Here is a 20,101-nt window from a genome sequence, read left to right as displayed (position 1 = left end):
TATCCTCAAGCTAGAGTTGTGGTGGTGGTGGTGGTGGTGGTGGTGGTGGTGGTGGTGGTGGTGGTGGTGGTGAGCTGCCTAAAGTGAGTGCTGAAATCTGAACTTGGGTCCTCTGGAAGAACAGCAAACTGTTCTAACTGCTGAGACACTTCTCTGGGCCCTGTAGCTTATTTCTTTCATGCCCTTGTTTAATACAACGAAAGTCTTTATGGATTCTTCTGGTCTCCAGAAAAAGAAATATATAGTTTGCCATGCCCCTTAGGTGATATTGGTTGGTTGTTTTGTTTTTGTTTTGTTTGGGGGGGGGCTATAAGGTCACATTTTCTAAGTAATAAGTGTGACTTCTCTGAGTTCAAGGGGACAGCTTTTGTTTGTGTTATAGACCATCTAACCCATGTGATGTAGCAGATATTACTGAAATAAGAAAGGTTTGACATTGAGCCAAGCCTACGGTCACCAGCATGCTGCTTGCTCACTGACATGCAGGGGTGCAGAAGTGGCGGGGTGTCATGGGAATCAGTCAAATGGCAGTTGAAAGTAAGCCTAGAGGCAGACTGCTAAGATTCAAACACTTGTTTTGCCATTTGCTAGCTGCATGACCTTGCACAAGATACTGAACCTTGGGTTCCTAGTTACTCTACATGTAGAATGGGAATAATTGTGCCTATCTTGTATATAGACTAACAGGAAGATTCAGGTGATGTAGTGTGTCTGGCACAGTACTTGGCAGGTTAGTGTTCACTTAGATGGTCTTTTTTGCTCCATCAAGCCACAGGAAGTTCAGCTCTGTAGGAAGAGCCAGCGCTCTGTTCTAAAGGTGTCCAAGGTCTTCCATCTACCCAACTGATTGACTTTCTAAAGACTTCCTGACTCCATGCTTAGCCTAGATGGTCCCAGTATGGCCACTTGAAATAAAAACTGTCTCATGGAGCTAGAGAAGTTGTTCAGTGGTTATAGCACTGGCTGCTCTTCCAGAGGTCCTGGGTTCAATTCCCACCACCCATGTGGTGATTCACAAGCACATATAACTCCATTTCTGGGGATCTGATGCCTTCTTATGGTCTCCACAGGCGCTACATGCACACAATACACATACATAACATGCAGGCAAGCACTCATACACAGACAATAAAAAAAACCTTCTTGCAAGTCCATGACAGGTGACAGTTCCTGTTTTCCTGTATGAGTGGATGGGCAAGGCTGAGCCTGACAGAGGGACTCCCACCCCCTGCTAGATTTTCCCTACCCACCTAAGCTAACAAGCACCATGCTCCCCAGGTGCAATGAACTCATGTTCATTCCTCATTGGCCCTTGTTAGGTGGGGGTCATTCTGACATTCTCACACCATTTTCCTGTCCATTGAGCCTGGGTCAGACAGGAGTCTGGGTAGTGGTGGAGCAGCTTGGGCTCAGCAGCACCTCAGCAAATGTATATGGATGAGGTCCTTATTTTCCAAGGACAACAGGTACTGAATTTGTTTCAGAAAAAGGAAAAATATTTATTTTTTCTGGGTTTTTCATTAGTTTTGTTGGTTGGTTTTTGTTTTGTTTGAGGTAAGGTCTTGTAGTGTAGCCCAGGCTGGCCTCAGACTCGTGATCCTCCTGTTGCAGCCTCTTGAGTTCTGTGATTCCAGATGCATGTCGTCATGCCTAGCACTGTTTGGTCTTTTTAGCAAGCCAAGAGCATGGCACTTCTGCGAATAAAGAACATAGTGCATATTTGAGATTTTCACTCACTGAGCATGTGGCTGCTGTCAGGGATGACTTCTGAGTTAGGCTGTAGGTAGCACTATTTCTGTGCAGGTACATTCTAGGATTCCATTAATTTAATTAAGAATTTTGTATGCACTGAAGCTTAAAAAGAGTTCCTTGCTTGATTGCTTGCTTTCTTGTTTTTAGACAAGATCTCAGGTAGCCCACATTGTCCTTGAACTTCTGATAGCCTTCCTTCATTATCTCAGTACTGGCATTACAGAATATGCCACCACATCCAGCTTATGTGACACCAGAGCTCAAACTCAAAACTTTTTTTAATTAATTAATTTATTTATTAAAAATTTCCACCTCCTCCCCACCTCCCCCTCCCTCTCTAGTCCAAAGAGCAGTCAGGGTTCCCTGCCCCATGGAAAGTCCAAGGTCCTTCCCCCTCCAGCCAGGTCTATAAAGGTAAGCATCCAAGCAAACCAGGCTCCCACAAAGTTAGTCCATGCAGTAGAATCAAAACCCAGTGCAAGGTAGGCAAACACTGTTCTGTGAGCTCTCATCAGTCTGCCTGTCTTCACCCACTAATGCTGGGTACGGGGACTCTAAATCAAGCTCACCTGTTTACAAGGTGAGCACTCTTTCTCACTGGGTCACCTCCCCAGCCCCTTTGAGCTAGCTCTTATTTGACCACAGGATTCTTAGGTTTCAGCCCAGGTTACCTAGAGGGGTAACTGTATAGGGTTCCAGAATACTCCCTGGGTACCTGACTGAACACACTTGCTGGCAGTTATCACGGCTCTCTAGACTGAAGTATCCTTCCAGAGGCTCAGGAGGTAGGTGGTGGCCTTGCCAGCTTTGCTTTGCACAGGTAGCACTCCTCCTTTTGCCTTCAGAGAGGATCTGGTGAATTGGAATTCCTGGGACTGGCAGAGATGGCATTTGGAAGGATTTAGAGAGGGAGTCAGAATGGGCTGGGCAAGCCTAGCAACATTCCTGGCAGACAGGATCAGAATGAAACCCATGACCATCTGCTGAGGCAGGCATGGGGGTCACATTGTTAGCTTCTGGGATGGAGTAGGTTCCCTGGTGACTAGAGCTATGTGTTTATTGATGGAGATTGGGCATGATCCTTGAGAAGCCATGTACCTAGTCTGAGAAGGAATGAGATCATTTCAAGGTTTGGGAGAGATTTATTTAAACAGTTTCTGGTATAGTTCTTTTTCTTGTGTTAAGGTTGGCATTGCATTGATGGTGGTGTGGCAGCTGTCCTGCCATTGTTTGTTATTGGTGACTAGTTGAGAATCTTACAGCATACAGGGCTCCAAGTCACATTCAGACTTGGCCTACAAAACTATGGAGATTATATCTCAGGAAAATGCCTGCCTTCAATTTTGGTGTGTAGCAACAAATTTCTTTAGCAGTATATGGTTGTATCTGAGCATAAACTGAGACAAGCTCACGAACCCCCACAGGGGAGGAAGAGGAGCAAGCCCTGAGAGATTGGTGCCAAGCGGGTGACTGCTATGGGGCAGACGGCTGACAGAGTGTAGAAGGTGCCTCTTGGGGTCTTTCCAATACTCAGAAGGGGCTAATCTCAAGGAGCTGACCCCTCCAGCATGTCCTGAAGAAGGCTTCTAGACACCAAGTTGGGGGGCAGTAGATGTGGACTCTGCAGTGGTTACCCGTTCTCATGTGGGTGACAAAGTATCACACTTAGAGCAACACATTAAATTCCTCACAGTTTCTGAGGGTTGGGAATTGAGTGTGAATGTGGTCTCACTTGGTCCTCTGCCTCCAGGTCTCTCATGAAGGCTCCACTGTGGAAGGGCCTGCCTTTACACACATGGTTGTTGGCAGAATTCATTTCCTATAGGGCTTTGGGACCAAGGGTCTGCCTCTAGCAGCTGGTGTTACCCTCAGCTTTCTTCCATGCAGGCTTTCCCAGTATGTTTATCTAACAAAAGCGCATGCTAGGAAGGCAACCAAGAAGAGTACCACAGGAGAAGACTCTTATGTCTGGAACCACAGATGTTGTCTGAGCTGGTTGGTATTTTGTCAACTTGACACAAGCTAGGGTCATTTGGGATGAAGAGCCCTCAGTTGAGAAAATGTCCTCACCAGATTGGCATGTGGGCCATTTTCCTGATTAATGAGTGATGTGGGAGGGCTCAGCTCACTGGTGATGGTGCCACCTCTGAGCAGGTGGTCCTGAGTGGTGTAAGAAAGGTTGAGTAAGCCATGAAGAGCAAGCCGGTAAGCAGTACGCATCCATGACCTTGCACTGGATTCTGCCTTCAGAGTTGCATCCTGCCTTCAGGTTTCTACCTTGAGCTCCTGCCTTGACTTCCCTGGCTGATGGACTGTAAGCTTGGTAAAGGTGTTTGGTCCTGCCACAACTCAGGGAGGAATCCTAGAGGATAGGGATCATTGAGGCCATCTTAGAAGCTACATATCAAAGTGCCATGTACATGCTGCACTGCCATCTCCTCTCCCTAAGGCTACTGTTGACAGACATTAGAAAGACTTGGAGCTGAGAAATTATCTTAATGAAAATATGTCAAAAATCAAACTTTAAAGTGCATCTGGCCCCCAGGTCTGACCTAGTGTCCCAGAGCTCTTTTGTCCCTGGTCAAAAAGGGCCAGGCACGTTGGGGTCTCAGGTTGCTTCTGTGACAGCTGGCACCAACAACATTTCTATGTAATGGGTTTCAACATGACTTTGTATTTGAAAATGCCCACAATATCAGTAGAGATTTCAGGCTGCTGATGCAAAATTGAAGCAATTCCTGCTTCCTGTCATACATTTGAACAAGTCCTGAAGCCTTAGGAGAGGAACGACATTTTATTTCCTGCTTTGAAAATGCTGTGATGGCTTGGGAAGGAGGATCTCTTTCCGTGAGTGGGGAGAGCAGTCACCATGTTGTTCCAGTTCTGCCTTTTGGAGAGGTGCAGGGTCTCACTGTGTGGCCTTGAACTTCATATGGTGCTCAGGCTGGTTTCAAATTTGTGGCTTCAAACTTTTAGTAATCCTCCTGCCTCTGCCTCTTAACTGCCTGGGTTATAGACATAATCTATGACGGCCAGCTTCTAGTTCAGTTTCAGAAAGCCTGTTCTTGTTCCTGTTGGGAAGTAGAGGCCATCACAAGCTCTGGGGCAGTGTGCTTGGTTTAAAATTCTGGCTCTGCCTTGTACTAGCTGTGTGGTCTTGGCTATGTTACCTGTCTACTCTGCCTCAGTTTCTTCAGTGAAGAGGCAATCCTCCAGACAGTGCTGGGAGCCAGGGGGTCCTGCTGTTAATTTGAGAAAACCAGTGTCCCAAAAAGAGAGATTTCGGTGTAACAGAGATGGCTGGGAGGGTTTGGGAAATGTCCCTTGTTCCCTGTTGAGAGTCTGTTCAGGAAGGGAGCCTGCTTTACCTTTCATTTCATGGAATTCTAAAAAGGTGCTCCCGGATTCCCTGGAGTTCTCATGGGGTGCATTACTTCATACTACCCTGGTGGTAGAGCTTTGGACATAGGTACCAGAGAGGGGAGAGCTCACCCTTGTGGCTTCTTCTGTTGTTGGGATTCAGTGCAGAGAAATATCAACATGAAAATGTATGAGAAGCTGTGGAGGTGGAGGAGGTGTGGGGACCAGAGGTGTTGTGTGTGGGTTTAGGGAGAAATGTAGAGAAACAGTTATCCTGAGATCTGAATCACAAGCCTGCAGGCTGTCCTGGGTTGTCATGGGTCTCTTCACATTGCCTCAATCTCTGTATTGCCAAGTACTGGAACTTCGGACCTCATGTGTCCCAAGCAAGCACTCTGCTACTGGACACTAGCACTCTGTCCTAGCCCTAGAATGCCCATACCTATACCTGAATGCAAGGGAATCATCAGAGGACTTGTAGGTGAGGGAGACAGCTTGGTAAATGTTCTAGTTTCATTGTATTGCTATGACATGCATCATGACCAAAAGCAACTTGGGGGAAAAGGATTTATTTGGTCTTCACTTTCAGATTGCAATCTATTGAGAGAAGCCAGGAGAGGAACTCAAGCAAGAACCTAAAGGAGAAACCATGGAGAAATATTGCTGGCTGGTTCATTCAGCCAGCTAGCTTTCTTATATAGTCCAGGACCACCTGGCAAGGGAATTGTGTTGCCTACAGTGGGCTGAGCCTTCCTACACCAACTAACAACCAAGAAATCACCCCATAGACATGTCCACAGGCCATGGATCTGGGTAGTCCTTCAGTTGAGTATTTTTTTCTCAAAGGACTCTGGAACAGTAGTTCTCAACATGGGGGTCACATGTCAGTTATCCTGCACATCAGATAATTGTTATTACTATTCATAACAGTAACAAAACTATAGTTATGGTTGTGGAGGTCACCATAACATGAGGAACTGCCTTAAAAAGTCGCAGCATTCATAAGGTTGAGAAACTATGTCAAGCTAACATGTCAGTAGGACAGTGGGAATGGGTAGGTAACATGCTTACTGAGCAAGCATGAGAACCTGAGACCTGATCCCCCACATCGAAGTAAAAGCCAAATATGACACCATGTGTTACCATGTTTGTGCTACTGGTTGGCCAGTCTCGCCAAGACAGCAACTTCCAAATCCAATGAAAGATGCTGTAAAATAAGGTGGTCTGTGATAGAAACCACCTGAGGCCAACCTCCAGCCTTCATATATGCATACGCACCTGCACAAATGCCCATTCCTGGGCACTGCCTAACTCTGCAGGGATCCTGAGGTTGCTGTTGGGAACTTCAGAAGCAAGGGACTGACCCAGCCTGGTTTGACATCAGCGACCAGAGGTTTTTCTGGAGGCTGATCATTTTGATAGGCACGTTTCTAAAAGCTTTGGAAGTGAATAGCATTTAGGGGGTTTGGGAGGAAGCAGGGTGGAGGTGTAAGACCCCGACTGCCTGTGACATCCTACTTTCCAATCCTGCTACAAGCATTAGAAAAGGCATAGGTGACAAATACCTTAGATTCGGGTCACTTTCTAGCAGCTCACAGAGTTGGATGGGATCCTCAAGGTCACAATGCTGAGAAGTGGCAGATCTAAAGGCTTCCCACTCAGCCTCTGGGGTCTCTCCAGGGAGGAGATAGGGAGGCATGCAAGGGACCAAAGGAGGTAGAGGAAGTGCATGTTGCAGGAGTGAGCCCCCAGTTTAGTTGAAGATGGGGTCAGAATTAGAATCTGGGATAATCTGGTTAGGAATTCAGTGATCCAATTGTCACTAGCTAGCAACACTGAAAGTTACTTTCCAAAGGCAAGCTGTCCTTCTGAGACCCTAAATAAAAATAAAATATGCCCCGAGTGTGAGACAAACGTGGCTTGTTTGGGGCTTCTCCAGAGTGGCAGGCTCTGCTTTGGGCCCAGGCTGCTGCAGGGCGCGGGCGGGCGGGGATGCTGCAGTGAGCCGGGCTCTGGAGGGGGCGCTGCGCACTCGTCCGGCCCTTTGTCAGCGCGCACTGCTGAGAGCTCGCACTTCTTCCAGCCTCCTGCGGGCTCTGGACTTGACTCTGACTGCAGCGCTGGCCACAGGGACGCGGATCTAGGGCCTTTGTCCGGAGCTGCAGGATGTGCGGGAAGCACCAAGCAACAGAGTAGCTGTGCGCGAGGGAAGCAGGTCTCAGAGCCGAGGAACGCCGCCCAGCAGTGCTGGGGGCAGCTGGGGATGGATGCGAGGCTGCCGCGTGCGAGGTAGGGCACCAAAGAAGGAGCAGGGTGGGCACCACGGCGGGCGGATCCCCAGGATGTTGGAGCCACAGAATGACGGCGAGCTCCGCTGCAGCCAGGGAGTGGCTGCGCCCGCGCAGGAGCAGGCGCCTGGGTACACCTGCCGCTCTGCGGATCTGTCACACTGAGCTCTGGAGACAGGCCTGCATGCGGACATAGGGTATTCCTGGGTCCGTGATGCCTGTTGGTGTAGCGTTCTCCAAGGGCCTCCCGGGCCGCCGCCCTGCCGGATTCAGGGAGGATGCGCGCCTGCTCAGCTGAGCGCACTGGGATCCAGATTCACAAGATGCACCTGCCTGCCTGCCTGCCTGCCTGCCTGCAATGAGACTGGCAGGGCAGATGCAGAGGATGGGAGATTGACACCTGGACGCTTAGGGTTTGGGTTTTTATGTTGTCCCAAAGCTTTGGGGGCGGAGTAGGGGAGGCCACTGTCCCTGTGGAGGTGCTAGCTACTAATCTGTAGCGCCCACCTTTCCTTTCTCTCGTGTTTCCACCTCTTCTCCTCTTCTGCACCCCAGGGAGAAACAGAGAAGGCCACTCTGGGTCCAGGAGCCAGTAGTTACTTGTTTTGAAATCACAACCACAGCCTGCCAGGTGTTGGGGGAAGGGAGGACAGGGTAGGGCAGAGCGACTGCTTTAGGATGCCAGTCAGGCCTGCAACTGGTCTATTGTCTGGCTTTTCAGGCTCCTTTCCTTTTCTACCCTTACTCGCCATCCCCTGTCAGAAGTGGATAGACAAACATAGGAAAAGCAAGTCACAGCCCACACTCTGTCAAATTCTTTTAAAAATTGTCTTCATGACACACAAATCATTACCACCCCTCTCTTCATGCCCACTCCTCCTCTGGCAGTTTGTCATCAGGAGTGAAGTGTCTCAAATGAGCTTATGAATAATAGAACATCTTATGTTCCTGTGTGGAGATTTTTGACTACAGGCAAGGAAGGACTGGTTCTTCATCCTTGCTGGAGCAAAGGGACAGGGAGATGGTGGCTCAGGTCCTTTCACTGCATTGGAGCCGGTTGGGGCTCTCATGTGCCTAACTTGTGCTTTGAGCGGTATTTGCACAAATGGTATTTAAAAGTTATGTTTCTCTTATGGAAAGAATACCTGGCCAATACTCAGAGCTAAGGTGCTTTAAATGATTTATGGCCGTAGAAAGCAGCCAACATGTCAGACTTGAAGCACCCCTCCCTATTAGCACAGGGATTACATGTCAGAAATTATAGCTGGGGCTAGGGGGTGGACTATTGAATAGTTTTTGTTCTTTTCAAAACACTACTTTGTGGTGCTGGGGATGGAACCCCTGGACACAGTAAGCAATGCTCTACCACTGAGCTACACCCCCAGCCCAGTGTGTCTGCCTTCTGTCCTACATTATGTAAAGTGCACAGATGTCTCTCTCTGCCTAGCACCTTCTCTCTTCCCTACCTAGGGTACAAGTAGTGCAAAAGCTCTTCGCTGTGAAGAGGGCACCATACATTGTAAAAGCCCACAGATCAATCATTCTTTGATCCAAAATCTATGACAGTTTCATTGTAAGCCCTATGTTCTTGTCCATCAAATCACCCAGTATGATTAGAAGTGGGCTTGTCCCATATGTATTACTGAACCATGTATTATGCTCATGGGTCCTGGGTCTGGGGTAGAGTTCACTTTAAACATTACTATATTGTTGGAGATAGCAAAGCTCAGATCCTTAAAAAATATTCTTTGGATAAGTTCTCAATATGTGCCCTAGGCTGGCCACAAACTCACCATCCTTTTGCCTCAGTTTTCCAAGTGATGGGATGACAGGCTTGCACCATGAGGCTCAGACAAACCACAGCTATTTTAAAAGTGTACAGATGGTAGTGTGTGTGTGTGTGTGTGTGTGTGTGTGTGTGTGTGTGTGTGTGTTGGCAGAGGATTTATGCAAGGTTTAAAAAATATATATGTGACATTGAAAAATATATTTCTTTAACTCCTACCTTGTTTCACAAGGGATTTGAGACAGTTTACAAGGATTCATAAAACATAACAAGGTGGCCTAGCATAGGAAAAAGGAAGCAAGATAGAATTAAAGGCAGCTGAGAAAACTTCCAGGAACTCAGCGGGAAGGTAGCTGACCACCCACATGTCTGTGCTTTATTTGTAAACATATCCACTCATTATTTATTCAGTGAACATTCATAAGAACCTACTAGACCCCTAGTTGGATGAGAAGGCCTAGAAACAAAGAGGTGACATAGATGACCATGGACCCCACCCTAATAGCATTTCAGGACATATGCAAGAAAGCATAATCACAAAGAAATATCTCAAACGCATCATTACAAATTGTGATAAGCGTTGTCCTGGATAAACACAAAACATTACTCCTCCGGAGTATAAAACAGGAGAACTTCTTAAGACGGGCAGGGGAGCAGGGTCATTCTGTATTCTAGGACCAGGAAGGTCCCATTCCCAGACACAGCATGTGAGACGAGGTGCTCCATTCTCTCCTTGGCAGGCACAGGGAGAACTTGGTCTGACCTCTGGTTTCTGAGGCTATATACATTTCCAGGACCTATGTATTCTCTAAAACAAATTGCTTTGTCCTAGTGATAATCTTAGATAATTTGTAATGAGAAATGTGTTTCAGATTGTCTTGGGGCCAGGCTTTGGTTGTATGTTCTGTTAGAGCAGGGCACAGGCCTGATGAATCAGTCACAGCATAGGTGAAGGGAGGGGCATTTGAATAGAATGTACAGGGAGAAAGAGGCTTGTCTGCAGAGGCCATACATAGGTCGGCCAGGCTCAGAGGAACCGCTCCTGATGGTGACTGCCACTGGTAAGGAATGAGAAGGTCTTGCCAAATGCACCTTCCCATGAGCCAACGTGGAGCCATTTATTAGCAGCAACTGACAAAGTGAAACTGTGCTGTAGCACTCGCACCTGTTGATTTTTGAATAACTGGGCTGATTTCCATTACTGCAGATGGATTGACTCTCCTTGGGTACCTCACACGCAGGCTAGTGGGTCGGATGGTGACGTGGGGCTCAACTACCCGGCAGTTGTATTTACTAGCTGTGAGAATTTGAACAAGTTAATTTGCCTCTCTGATGACAACAAGAGACTAAGTGTATGATGCCGCTTTCCCAAGAACTGCTGAGTTTTACACATGGGAATCTTGCGACACAGAGTGACACTCCTTAGACATTAGCAGTGACTATTTTTGTTATTGTAAAATGAAACGGCAGTCAGTTTATGTAGACACTCCAGGGTGACTTGGTGGCAGAATTTTAAATTATCTCTGATTATCTTCAAGTGGCTGTGTGTTCAGGGGCTATTAGCATTGTTTTGTAGGCATGCTGAGAGCTGGGTCTGTATTGCTACTGTCAAAGTCAAGTGCAGAAAATGACAGTGAGGACAGAAATGACCCGAGGCATCATTTCCCCATTGTTTTGCTTTTGAGACAGCAACCTTGTAGTACTAGACCACACCTGCTGCTGGCCTAGAACTACTATGTAGCCCAGGTTGACCTCAAACAATCCTTCTGCAGCATGGGATTACAGGCTTGAACCACCACGCCCACCATTGTTAAAATCGGAATGTTTAGTTTTCATCAAGACTCTATTACTCATTTCAGTAAATCAGATTGTGTGTGAGACAGCTTAAAATTTAATTGTCATATTATTTTGTTCATTTACTTATTTGCTTTTGTTTTTGAGACACAGTTACCCCACATTATAGGCTAGGCTGGTCTGCCTCACTCACTTGGGCAGCAGCAGGATGATCTCAATTTGTAGCAATCCTCCAGGTTCAGCTTCCCAAATATAGGGATTGCAGACATAAACCTTCATCCCTTGTTTGTTTTGGCTTTAAATGTTTATTACATATGCTTTTAGTGCATGTGTTAGTGTATGTATCTGTATACATATATGCCACCGTCCACGTTTATAGGTCAGAGAGCAGCTAGTGGGGGTCGGTTCTCTTTTTTCAACACGTGGGCCCAAGGATGGAATTCAGGTCATCACAATTGTTGCTTGGCAAGTGCCCTTACCAACTGAGCCATCTCACAGACCCTACTGGCATTTTAGTTACTTAAGAATTGTGAGAATATGCATATTCAAGTTATATTTTTCTGAGAGTGCCAAAGTTCAACTGGACTGTCCCTTGAGTCCCTGAGAAGCATTGTTTCCCTTCAAGAGGGATTTCTGTCTCTTTGAAGCCTTCTGAACTATGTTCCAGGACACAGCTAGGATTGCTGAGGTACAATTATGACTCTAAAATCCATTTCAATGCCAGTGTTTGACCTGTCTGCTGAAGAATTAGCTTGAACAAATTTTCAGATGAAAGCATCAAAAAGGACTGCTGTCTTCAACCGCCACACCCAAGTCCCTCACACTCAGGTACCCATGGAACGGCAAGGGAGGCCAGAGTTACCCTGGCCTTGATTCTCAGATGAACCACGTGGGAAAAGCTTGCAGAAAGTAAAAACAACACACAAAATTCAATGGTATTGATTAAAACTAATTTATCAACAATCTTATCTATCTATCTAGATTTCAAAATCATTAATTATATTAAGTTATGGAGTGTGGTGCAGTGAATTGCTCTATATATGGAGTGAATAATTATTGAATCAACATAGTTGATGTGTTCCCTTCCTGAGAGGCCTTTCAGCTTTGGTCATCTTGCACTAGCACGTTTCTTTGTGGGCTCACTGTGGGGTTCCCACACATGCCTACAATGTGTTATGACAAAACAAAGGCACTTACTGCTTCCACCCTCTCATGACTTTACATTTGCAGTCTTCTAGCTCTGTCTTTCAGCTACTCGTGAGACTTGGAATAGGTTGCTACAAGCTGTCATCCCCTCATGGTGCCATGGAAACCAGAGCCTACTCCTTGTGTCAATTGTGTATGAGTATCTGTTTCCTAACCTCCTTCTAGTCCTCTCCAAGTCACACATTCCAGTCTCTGAAAGTCACTAGTATGCATTCTAACTGTCTTTTCTTAAAGACACCAAGGGTTGGGGAAGTGGCTCGGTGGCAGGGTCCTTGCCTAACAAGCATGAAACTGGACTTCATCATCAACACTGCATAGACCAGGTGTGGGCTGATACATGCCTGCAATCCCAGCATTAGGCAGACAGAGGCAGAAGGATCAGTAGTTCAAGGTCATCTCAACTACATAGTCTAAGGCTGAGACTATGTAATCTGGGCTACATGAGGCACTGTCTCAAAATAACAAAAACAGAAGAAAAAGATGACAATAGCCTCATGAGGCGCCTGAGAGAACATGTGGGACTTTCTGAGTCTTGCTTACTTCACTTTACATGATGCCTTTAGTTCTGTCTGTTTAGCAGCAGACGATAGGACGCCATTCCTTTTCGTGGCTGAATAATACCCCATAGTGTGTGCATGTAGCATTTTCTTTAACCATTCATCTGTGCTTGGGCATCTAGGTTGGCTCATATGTTGGCCACTGTGAAGAGCACTGTGATGGATGTGGGTGGAAGGAGTCTTTGTTATGATGGATGTTATGTTATGTTTTCTTTGGATCTGTACCCACAGCAAGACAGCTGTCTTGTGTGTTAGAGGCTATGTGGGACACTGGCCGCCCAGCCTGGGGTGCTGTGTGGAACACTGACTGCCCAGCCTGGGACTTCTTGAAAGAAGGCTTTCAGGGCTAAATCCATACAGCTCCAGGAACCTAATTTTCTTGACACAAAACTTGTGATTCTCCTGTCTCATTGTAGACTGAATCTTTATCCCAAAGGTCCTTTTTTCATTGTATGCTTCATTTTGTCTTAAATTTTACTGTGTGATAATGAATACAAGACCCTGCCTTAAAAAATTATTTCCCCAGTATGTTATTTGCTATTTTAATCTTAAAAATTTCTTCTCCCATGTTATTTTTGGGGCTGTTTTTAGTTTTGCTAGCCCAGGCTGACTTTGAGCTAGCACACCCCCACCTCAGCCTTCTGGATGCTGGGGTGACAGGTGTGAGCTGTCATACCTGACCTTTCCATGTCATTTTGATTTTTGCCTTTTGTGTTTTCTTTCATGCTTAGCAATGAACCCTGGACCTCATCCATGTTCAGTACATTCACTTGCACAGAACTGCACCTTAGCTCTTATCTATTTTAAAACAGCATAATTGGATTTTTCTGGCCAATATGAGTAAACATTAATATTTATTGCATGTGGCAGATTTGTTGTCCTTAAATTTTATGTTATACTAAAAAAAATACAGACTCATTTCTTCACTATCTCGTCCCTAATGCAGCCTCAGGCCTCCTTGTTCTTGGAATCAAAAAGGCTGCATCTCTACAGTTAGTTTTCTGCTAGTCTTACTTGAAATTTTGTGTGTATGTGTGTTCTGTATCAAACAATGAGAGATTTACTACTTTAATTTCTTTTCGGCTTCCCTCACACTCGCTTAACTCCTCACCTTAGGAAGTTCTTGGCTTTATAGCTAGCTGACATCTGCTTGCCTTTTAATCCCATGTGCATCTAGCCATACTGACCTTCTGACTGTGCTCACGATATCTGGACTGAGTTATACAGACGTCTGTGCTCACTCTCTTACTTATACACAATCTTTACTTCTACTTCTTTTTTGGATTTTTTTCAGACAATGTAACGTATTGCTACTTGCTTGTGTAGGAATTTATGTTTTCTTCATATAGTAATACTTTCGTAATTTCTCATCAAACTCTTTTCACCTCAGTATTCTATATATTTTTTTTCATCTTCTAGGGTTCTAGAAACTTCTGAATTATGGAAGATATGTTTGCTGTCTGCAGCAAAAAATAAAACAGAACAAACTTGGGGTTGGGTTGAGATGGATCAGTGGATAAAGCCCTTTCCACATAAGCATAAGAGTTGGAGTTTGGATCCCGAGAACCCACATAAATGCCTAGTGGCCCACCTGTAAATTCAGAACTGGGAAGGGGATCTTAAGAGCAAAGCAGCTAGCCAGAGTAGCTGCATCAGAGAACTCTGGTTTCACCTGAAAGACTGTGCCTCAGTTAACAAGGCAGTGAGCCATGGAAGACTCCCAACATTGGCCTCATGCACCTGTACATACATGTATGGCCACACACATGAAAACATTCATACACATTACACACACATGCCAAAGAAAAAAACACTACTAGGAAGTCCAGGAAATTGTTAGTTCTTTTCCCCAAACAATGACTAATTATCAGATTGCTTTTTGCAGTGCTGGGCACTAGGCAAACATTCTACTGCTGCTATGTCCCTAGTTCTTCAGTGATTACTTATACCAAAAAGGATTAAAAGTTAGAGCACATGGCATCTGGAGAGATGGCTTAGTAGTTAAGAGTATTTACTGGTCTTGTAGAAGACCCAAGTTCAGTTCCCAGCACCTACATAGGGTGGTTCACATCCACCTATAACTCCAGCTCCAGGGGATCTGATGCTCTCTTCTGACCTCCATGGTCATGATTCTTACATGCACATACCCACATGCAGACATACACACTTATACACATAATTATAAAAGAAAAATAAACCTTGAAACATTGAAAAGTACATGGACTAAGGTACAACTTAACAGTCCTAAAATGAATGCTGAGTGACCACTATGCAGATCAACAATGGGCATTGCTAGCCATGAGTGCTGTGATCCTACTGATCCTATTTCCTCCTCCTTCCTGTATTTTATAGGAACTACTTACTTGTTTTCTTCTGTACACTGAGATCCCCAAGTAAAGCAAACTTACTACTGCTCTTACGTTTTCATAGTTGCCCCATTCTTATCTTCCTAGACTGCAGTATCTGTACCACCTGGATGGCTCCTTTTAATATCATGGCATGAGGTATTAGTTTCTGGTTGGGCATGTTAGGAAGGTTCTCTCATAATGAGATATTTCTCCAGTTTCATGATTTTTGCTTGTGGGTGTCTTTTCCATGGTATGGAGGTCAGATGTCAACTTGAAATTTTGTTATTCATGAATGTCTCATCTTGTCTTTTGAGACAAGAAGTGTTACTGGCTTGGAACTCCTCAAGTAGGCTAGGCTGGCTGGTCAGTGAACCCCAAGTATCATTCTCCTTCCGAGTGCAGGGATTGAAAGCATGTTTCAGCACATCTAGCATTCGTATGGGTTCTGAGCATTTAACACAGGTCCTTCTGTTGCATGGGATGGGGGAGAAGTGTAATTGACTTCTAGAGCAATCCACAGATTCAGTGCTTGGTGTGGCACAGTCAGTGGGTCAAGGGTGAGGGTAGAAGTCACAAAACTTTACTAGCTCTTTAGAGTGGATCGGTGGACCCATGTTTTGATGATCAGAGAGAGTTACAGCTTGCTGAGTTGTAACCTAGCAGCTGTGAATAAGGTCAATGGTTATCAGCTGAGGCAGCTAAAAATAACTATTCACTAACAAATGATACTTGGTGCAGGAGTAAACATGGCTGTCTTAGGGTCTCTATTGCTGTGAAGAGAAACCATGACCACAACAACTCTTATAAGGAAAACATTTGAGAGTGCTCACTCACAGGTTCAGAGGTTAGGTTAATTATCATCACGGCAGGGGGCATGGTGTGCAGGCAGATGTGGTGCTGGAGGAGAGGCTGAGTGTCCTACATCTTGAAGGCAACAGGAAGTTGACTGAGACACTGGGCAGTATCTCGAGCATAGGGGAACTTCAAAACCTGCCACCATAGTTCCTCACTTCCTGCAACAAGGCCATACCCACTCCAACAAAGCCACACTTTCTAATAGTGCCACTCCTTATGAGATTATGGGGTCCAATTCCATTCAAACTATCACAATGACTGACACACTGGGTCTGACATAGACCTTTGTCCCACAAGCTTCACAGTTAGAATGTAGCTGCCTTAAAGAAAAGTTCACTTAATACCTCCACAGTCTTCCCTGAGCCCAGCCTGGAAGTGTCTAGAAAATCTTACTAGGCCAGATAGCAAATCCCTCCGGCTTTTCTCAGTGACAGTTCTGAGGGCTGCTTGACACGCTGCATCATATCTGCTATGCTCACAGAAGACCAGTCAGGGCTTGTGGTCTTTCTTGGGCCTTTCACAAAGAGGGAGCAATTCAGATGATAGAGAGGACGCATTGCAGCCTGGACAGAGAGATCGTAGGTTTCCTCCCGCCCCATAATGCTGGTCCACAGGGAAAACTCTTGGCTCCCAGAAGTGACTCCAAGAAATCCAGCTAGACTCTAGTTTCTATGCCAACAAGGTTGCGTCCATCTCTCTTGGCATGCTGGCCGGGGTCTCTTTGGGTCTCATTGGCTCCTGATACTCTTAGCTGGAGCATGGAAAGCTCAGGGTGTTCTCCCGGCCTGCCTCAACCCCACCACCAACTCAACCTCCCTAGGTCTACAATTGATCTTTGAAATACAAAGGGACTCTCTCCATTCCCACATTCAGGCAATGTACCTGGCTGCCTTCTCCCCCACTCTGCACCCACATCTGTACCTTTCCTGAGGTCTCCCTCTTCCTCCTCACAGTCCCTCCCCGACTTTGTGTCTAGCAAGTTCTTTCAGAAAGTCAGGAAAATACACAAACTTTTGGCAAGGCTAATTAAGACAAAAAGGTGCAAATTCGAAATGCTGGAGGCAGCATATGGAACAATAGGGAGAGGGTTAAAAATAGCAGGTGTGTTGAGTTATTTGATTCCATGTGCAAGCTCCTGACAAAATGGGCAGTTTTCACAGAAAATGTGAACTACCAATATTGACTTAAGAAACAGAATGTGGTGTTCCTGGGTGGGAGGAACCATGTTGCAAAGATGTCAGTCCCCCACAGTTCCTGCCTCGCTTCCTGGTAACCCGAAGGGATGTGAGTTTGTTCCTATTTTTACATTCCTTTAGCAGTTTATGTGGTGCTCAGAAAGGGGAGTTAAATATCTATGCTCCACTGTGAATCTTTTCATTGAAGGGAAAAAAATCCATTCAGCGCATTTGAATGTCACCAATAAATTGTTTTTCTCAAAGAATGGAGACTTCATGAAGACAATTTTATTTAGCTATGGGCTATTTTTTCTCTAATTATTTTATGAGTTTAATTTTCAGCAATCTTGCACTCTTTATTCAACATGGGGCCCCAGAAATATTTTTTTTAATTTAAAAGCTCTACAGTGATCCTGGGTGTTTACCCAAAGGACTCCATCTCCTACCATAGAGACACTTGCACACCCACGTTTATTGTTGCTCCAGTCACAATAGCCAGGAAATGGAACCAGCCCAGATGTCCATCAGCATGCGGGTGGGTTATGAAAATGTGGTACATACACACAATGGGAACTATTCGGCAGTGAAGAAAAATGAAATATGCAGGAAACGGATGGATGTGAAAAGTGTACTGTTAAGCAAGGTGGCCCAAACTCAGAAAAGACAAAAACTGTCTGTTTTCCCTCATCTGTGGATCTGGCCCTTTACAGTGTATGTGTATATATGCAAGCAAGTATAAATGTAAGTAAGGTCTAGAAACCTAGGAAGGAGACCAAGAGTGAGAGGAAGGATGGGGTGGGGCCTAGGTTCCCATGGGACATGAAAGAGGAAAACAATGTGTGAGCAGTGCTACAAGCAGGGTGCAGTAGCAGGGAGTGAAGGAGGTAGGGAAGGAAGAAGACCTACAAATGCACTTGGCTCAACAACACCACAATGGTGTCTAGTACCTTGTATGACTATTTAAAAATAAAAACATTAAAAATATCTGAAACTGGGCATGGTGGTACATACCTTAAATCCCAGCACGCAGAAGTTAGAGGTCAGTAGTTCTCTGTGAGTTCAAGGCCAGACTAGTCTACACAACAAGTTCCAGACTAGCCAGAGTTAGTCGTTGAAACCCTGTCTCAAAAAACAAAACAAAACAACAACAACAACAAACAGAAAAAGGAAAAAAAGATGGAAGGAGAACAGTTGAAGAAAACAGTACAGTGAAAGAGTCCAGGACCCTCAGGAGGCTGGGCTCTTTCCTTCACATGGCTCTCAACAGCACCGGTGCTGGTAATCTCAACACCCCCTTATTTAGAATCTGTTCATCTTCTCTCCTAACACCACATTTTCCCAACACTATCACATGTGTGCTAAATCAGCTACATCTGTTGCCATAGCAACACAGCAACACCTTAACCCTTTGATGCCATGTTTCCTTTCTGTTACTTTAAAAATAGACATTTTTCTTTCTTCTTAGCCTGTCCACTCAATGTTTTTGTTTGTTTGCTTGCTTGTTTGTTTTGCTTTGCTTTTTGAGATAGAGCCTCACTCTGTAAATCAGCCTGGCAGCAAACTCCCAATCTTCCTACTTCCTGAGGGCTGGGATTAAAGGCATAACTTACTATTCCTGGTACATATGTGCACAAGTCAAACAAGAGTAATGGTGTTATAATATATGGGTCAGCTGTGCCTGCTCACCCCAAGTCCTTAATCAAGGGACCTTTGCTGTGGTTTTAATTCTGCTGTTAGCATCTTAAAACAATACACATCTACTTTTGAGTTTCTCTCCTCCCACAATTATAAAGTAGTTTTCTGTCATGAATGTTCAGGATGAAGTTTATCTATGCCTCTCCTCAGTTCCTTAAGGCTGTAGACAAGTCTATAGCGCATTTCTTAACATAGCTATTGATGGGAAAGAACCCAGCCTATTGGGTTTAGGAAACTAAACAACAGTTTCCTGCTGTTTAGTACTCCATTGTGTAAGTGTACCACATTTTTCTTATCCATTCAGTTCTAGAAGAAAGCAGAGTAACTAAACCATGGGGAGTCAGTCTGTAAGCAGCACTCCTCCATGATCTCTGCATAAGCCTCTGCCTCCAGGTTCCTGCCCTGCTTGAGTTTCTATCTTGACTTCCTTCAGTGATGGACTGCAGTGTGAAGGTGTAAACCAAATAAAACCTTTCCTCCCCAAATTGATTTTGGTCATGGTGTTTCATCATAGCAATAGCAGTAGTAATCCTAACTAGGATAGCACATTAAAACTGCTTTGCAATTTTGTGTTCCTCTAGTTAGGACCTGCAAAAGTTTAAAAAACATGACCTTATGCCTAGTAAGGATGTAAGGAAGAAAGAACCCTTGCAACTGGTGGGAGTGCAAGCCAGTGTAGCCGTTAGGAAAGTCTAAAAAGATGGAAACTCGAACTACCATAAGACCCAGGTACTCTGCCTGTGGTGTAAACTCAAAGGACTCTATGTCCTAGCACAGAGACACTTGCTCGCCCATGGTCAGTTCCTGTTTGAAGTGCTGGGAAATGGGAGCAGCCTATCCACTGATCAATGGGCACTGAAAATGAGGTCCACAGATACAGCTGTCAGAAGAATGAAATCATGATGGATCTAAAAGTGTTATAGTAATTGATATGGCCCAGATGCAGACAAAAATCGTGTTTGCTCTCATACACAGATCCTATCTTTTAATGTTTGTGTGTGTGTGTGAATAGGGCATATGAGGGTTTCTACATGTATTTCTCCATTATACCTGGAAACTGGCAGAGGCGGCACTAGGATGGGCCACAAGAATGCAGCCTGCCTTTTCAAGATGTCAGCCATTTTTTTCTGCTGATCAAAAGGCCCAGGTGGCTGTGAATTTGACACGTGGTCCTGTGAGTGCTGTTCAAGGTGAGATTCTGGGTGACAGGTTCTCAAGACTTCCAGATACAAGGCTGGGCTTCCAGCAGGGCTCTGCGGCACATGCTGGTTCTGGTGCCACTGCA

General features: G+C 45.2%; 1 protein-coding gene across 1 annotated transcript in view; it reads left to right on the top strand.

Annotated features, from left to right (window-relative positions):
• Nucleotides 1–7,170: 7,170 nt before the first annotated feature.
• Add2 (adducin 2) overlaps nt 7,171–20,101 on the top strand; it is a 96,536-nt gene continuing 83,605 nt past the window's right edge. The window contains exon 1 of the mRNA XM_048416557.3: nt 7,171–7,401. The gene's annotated coding sequence lies outside the window, so the exon portion shown is untranslated. The remainder of the gene's footprint in view (nt 7,402–20,101) is intronic.

Source organism: Myodes glareolus, chromosome 6, assembly GCF_982192425.1.
Source record: "Myodes glareolus chromosome 6, mMyoGla1.1, whole genome shotgun sequence".
In the NCBI taxonomy this organism is placed as follows: Eukaryota; Metazoa; Chordata; class Mammalia; order Rodentia; family Cricetidae; genus Myodes; species Myodes glareolus.
The sequence above is the reverse complement of the archived record's forward strand: the minus strand, read 5'-3'. Positions and strand labels throughout refer to the sequence as shown.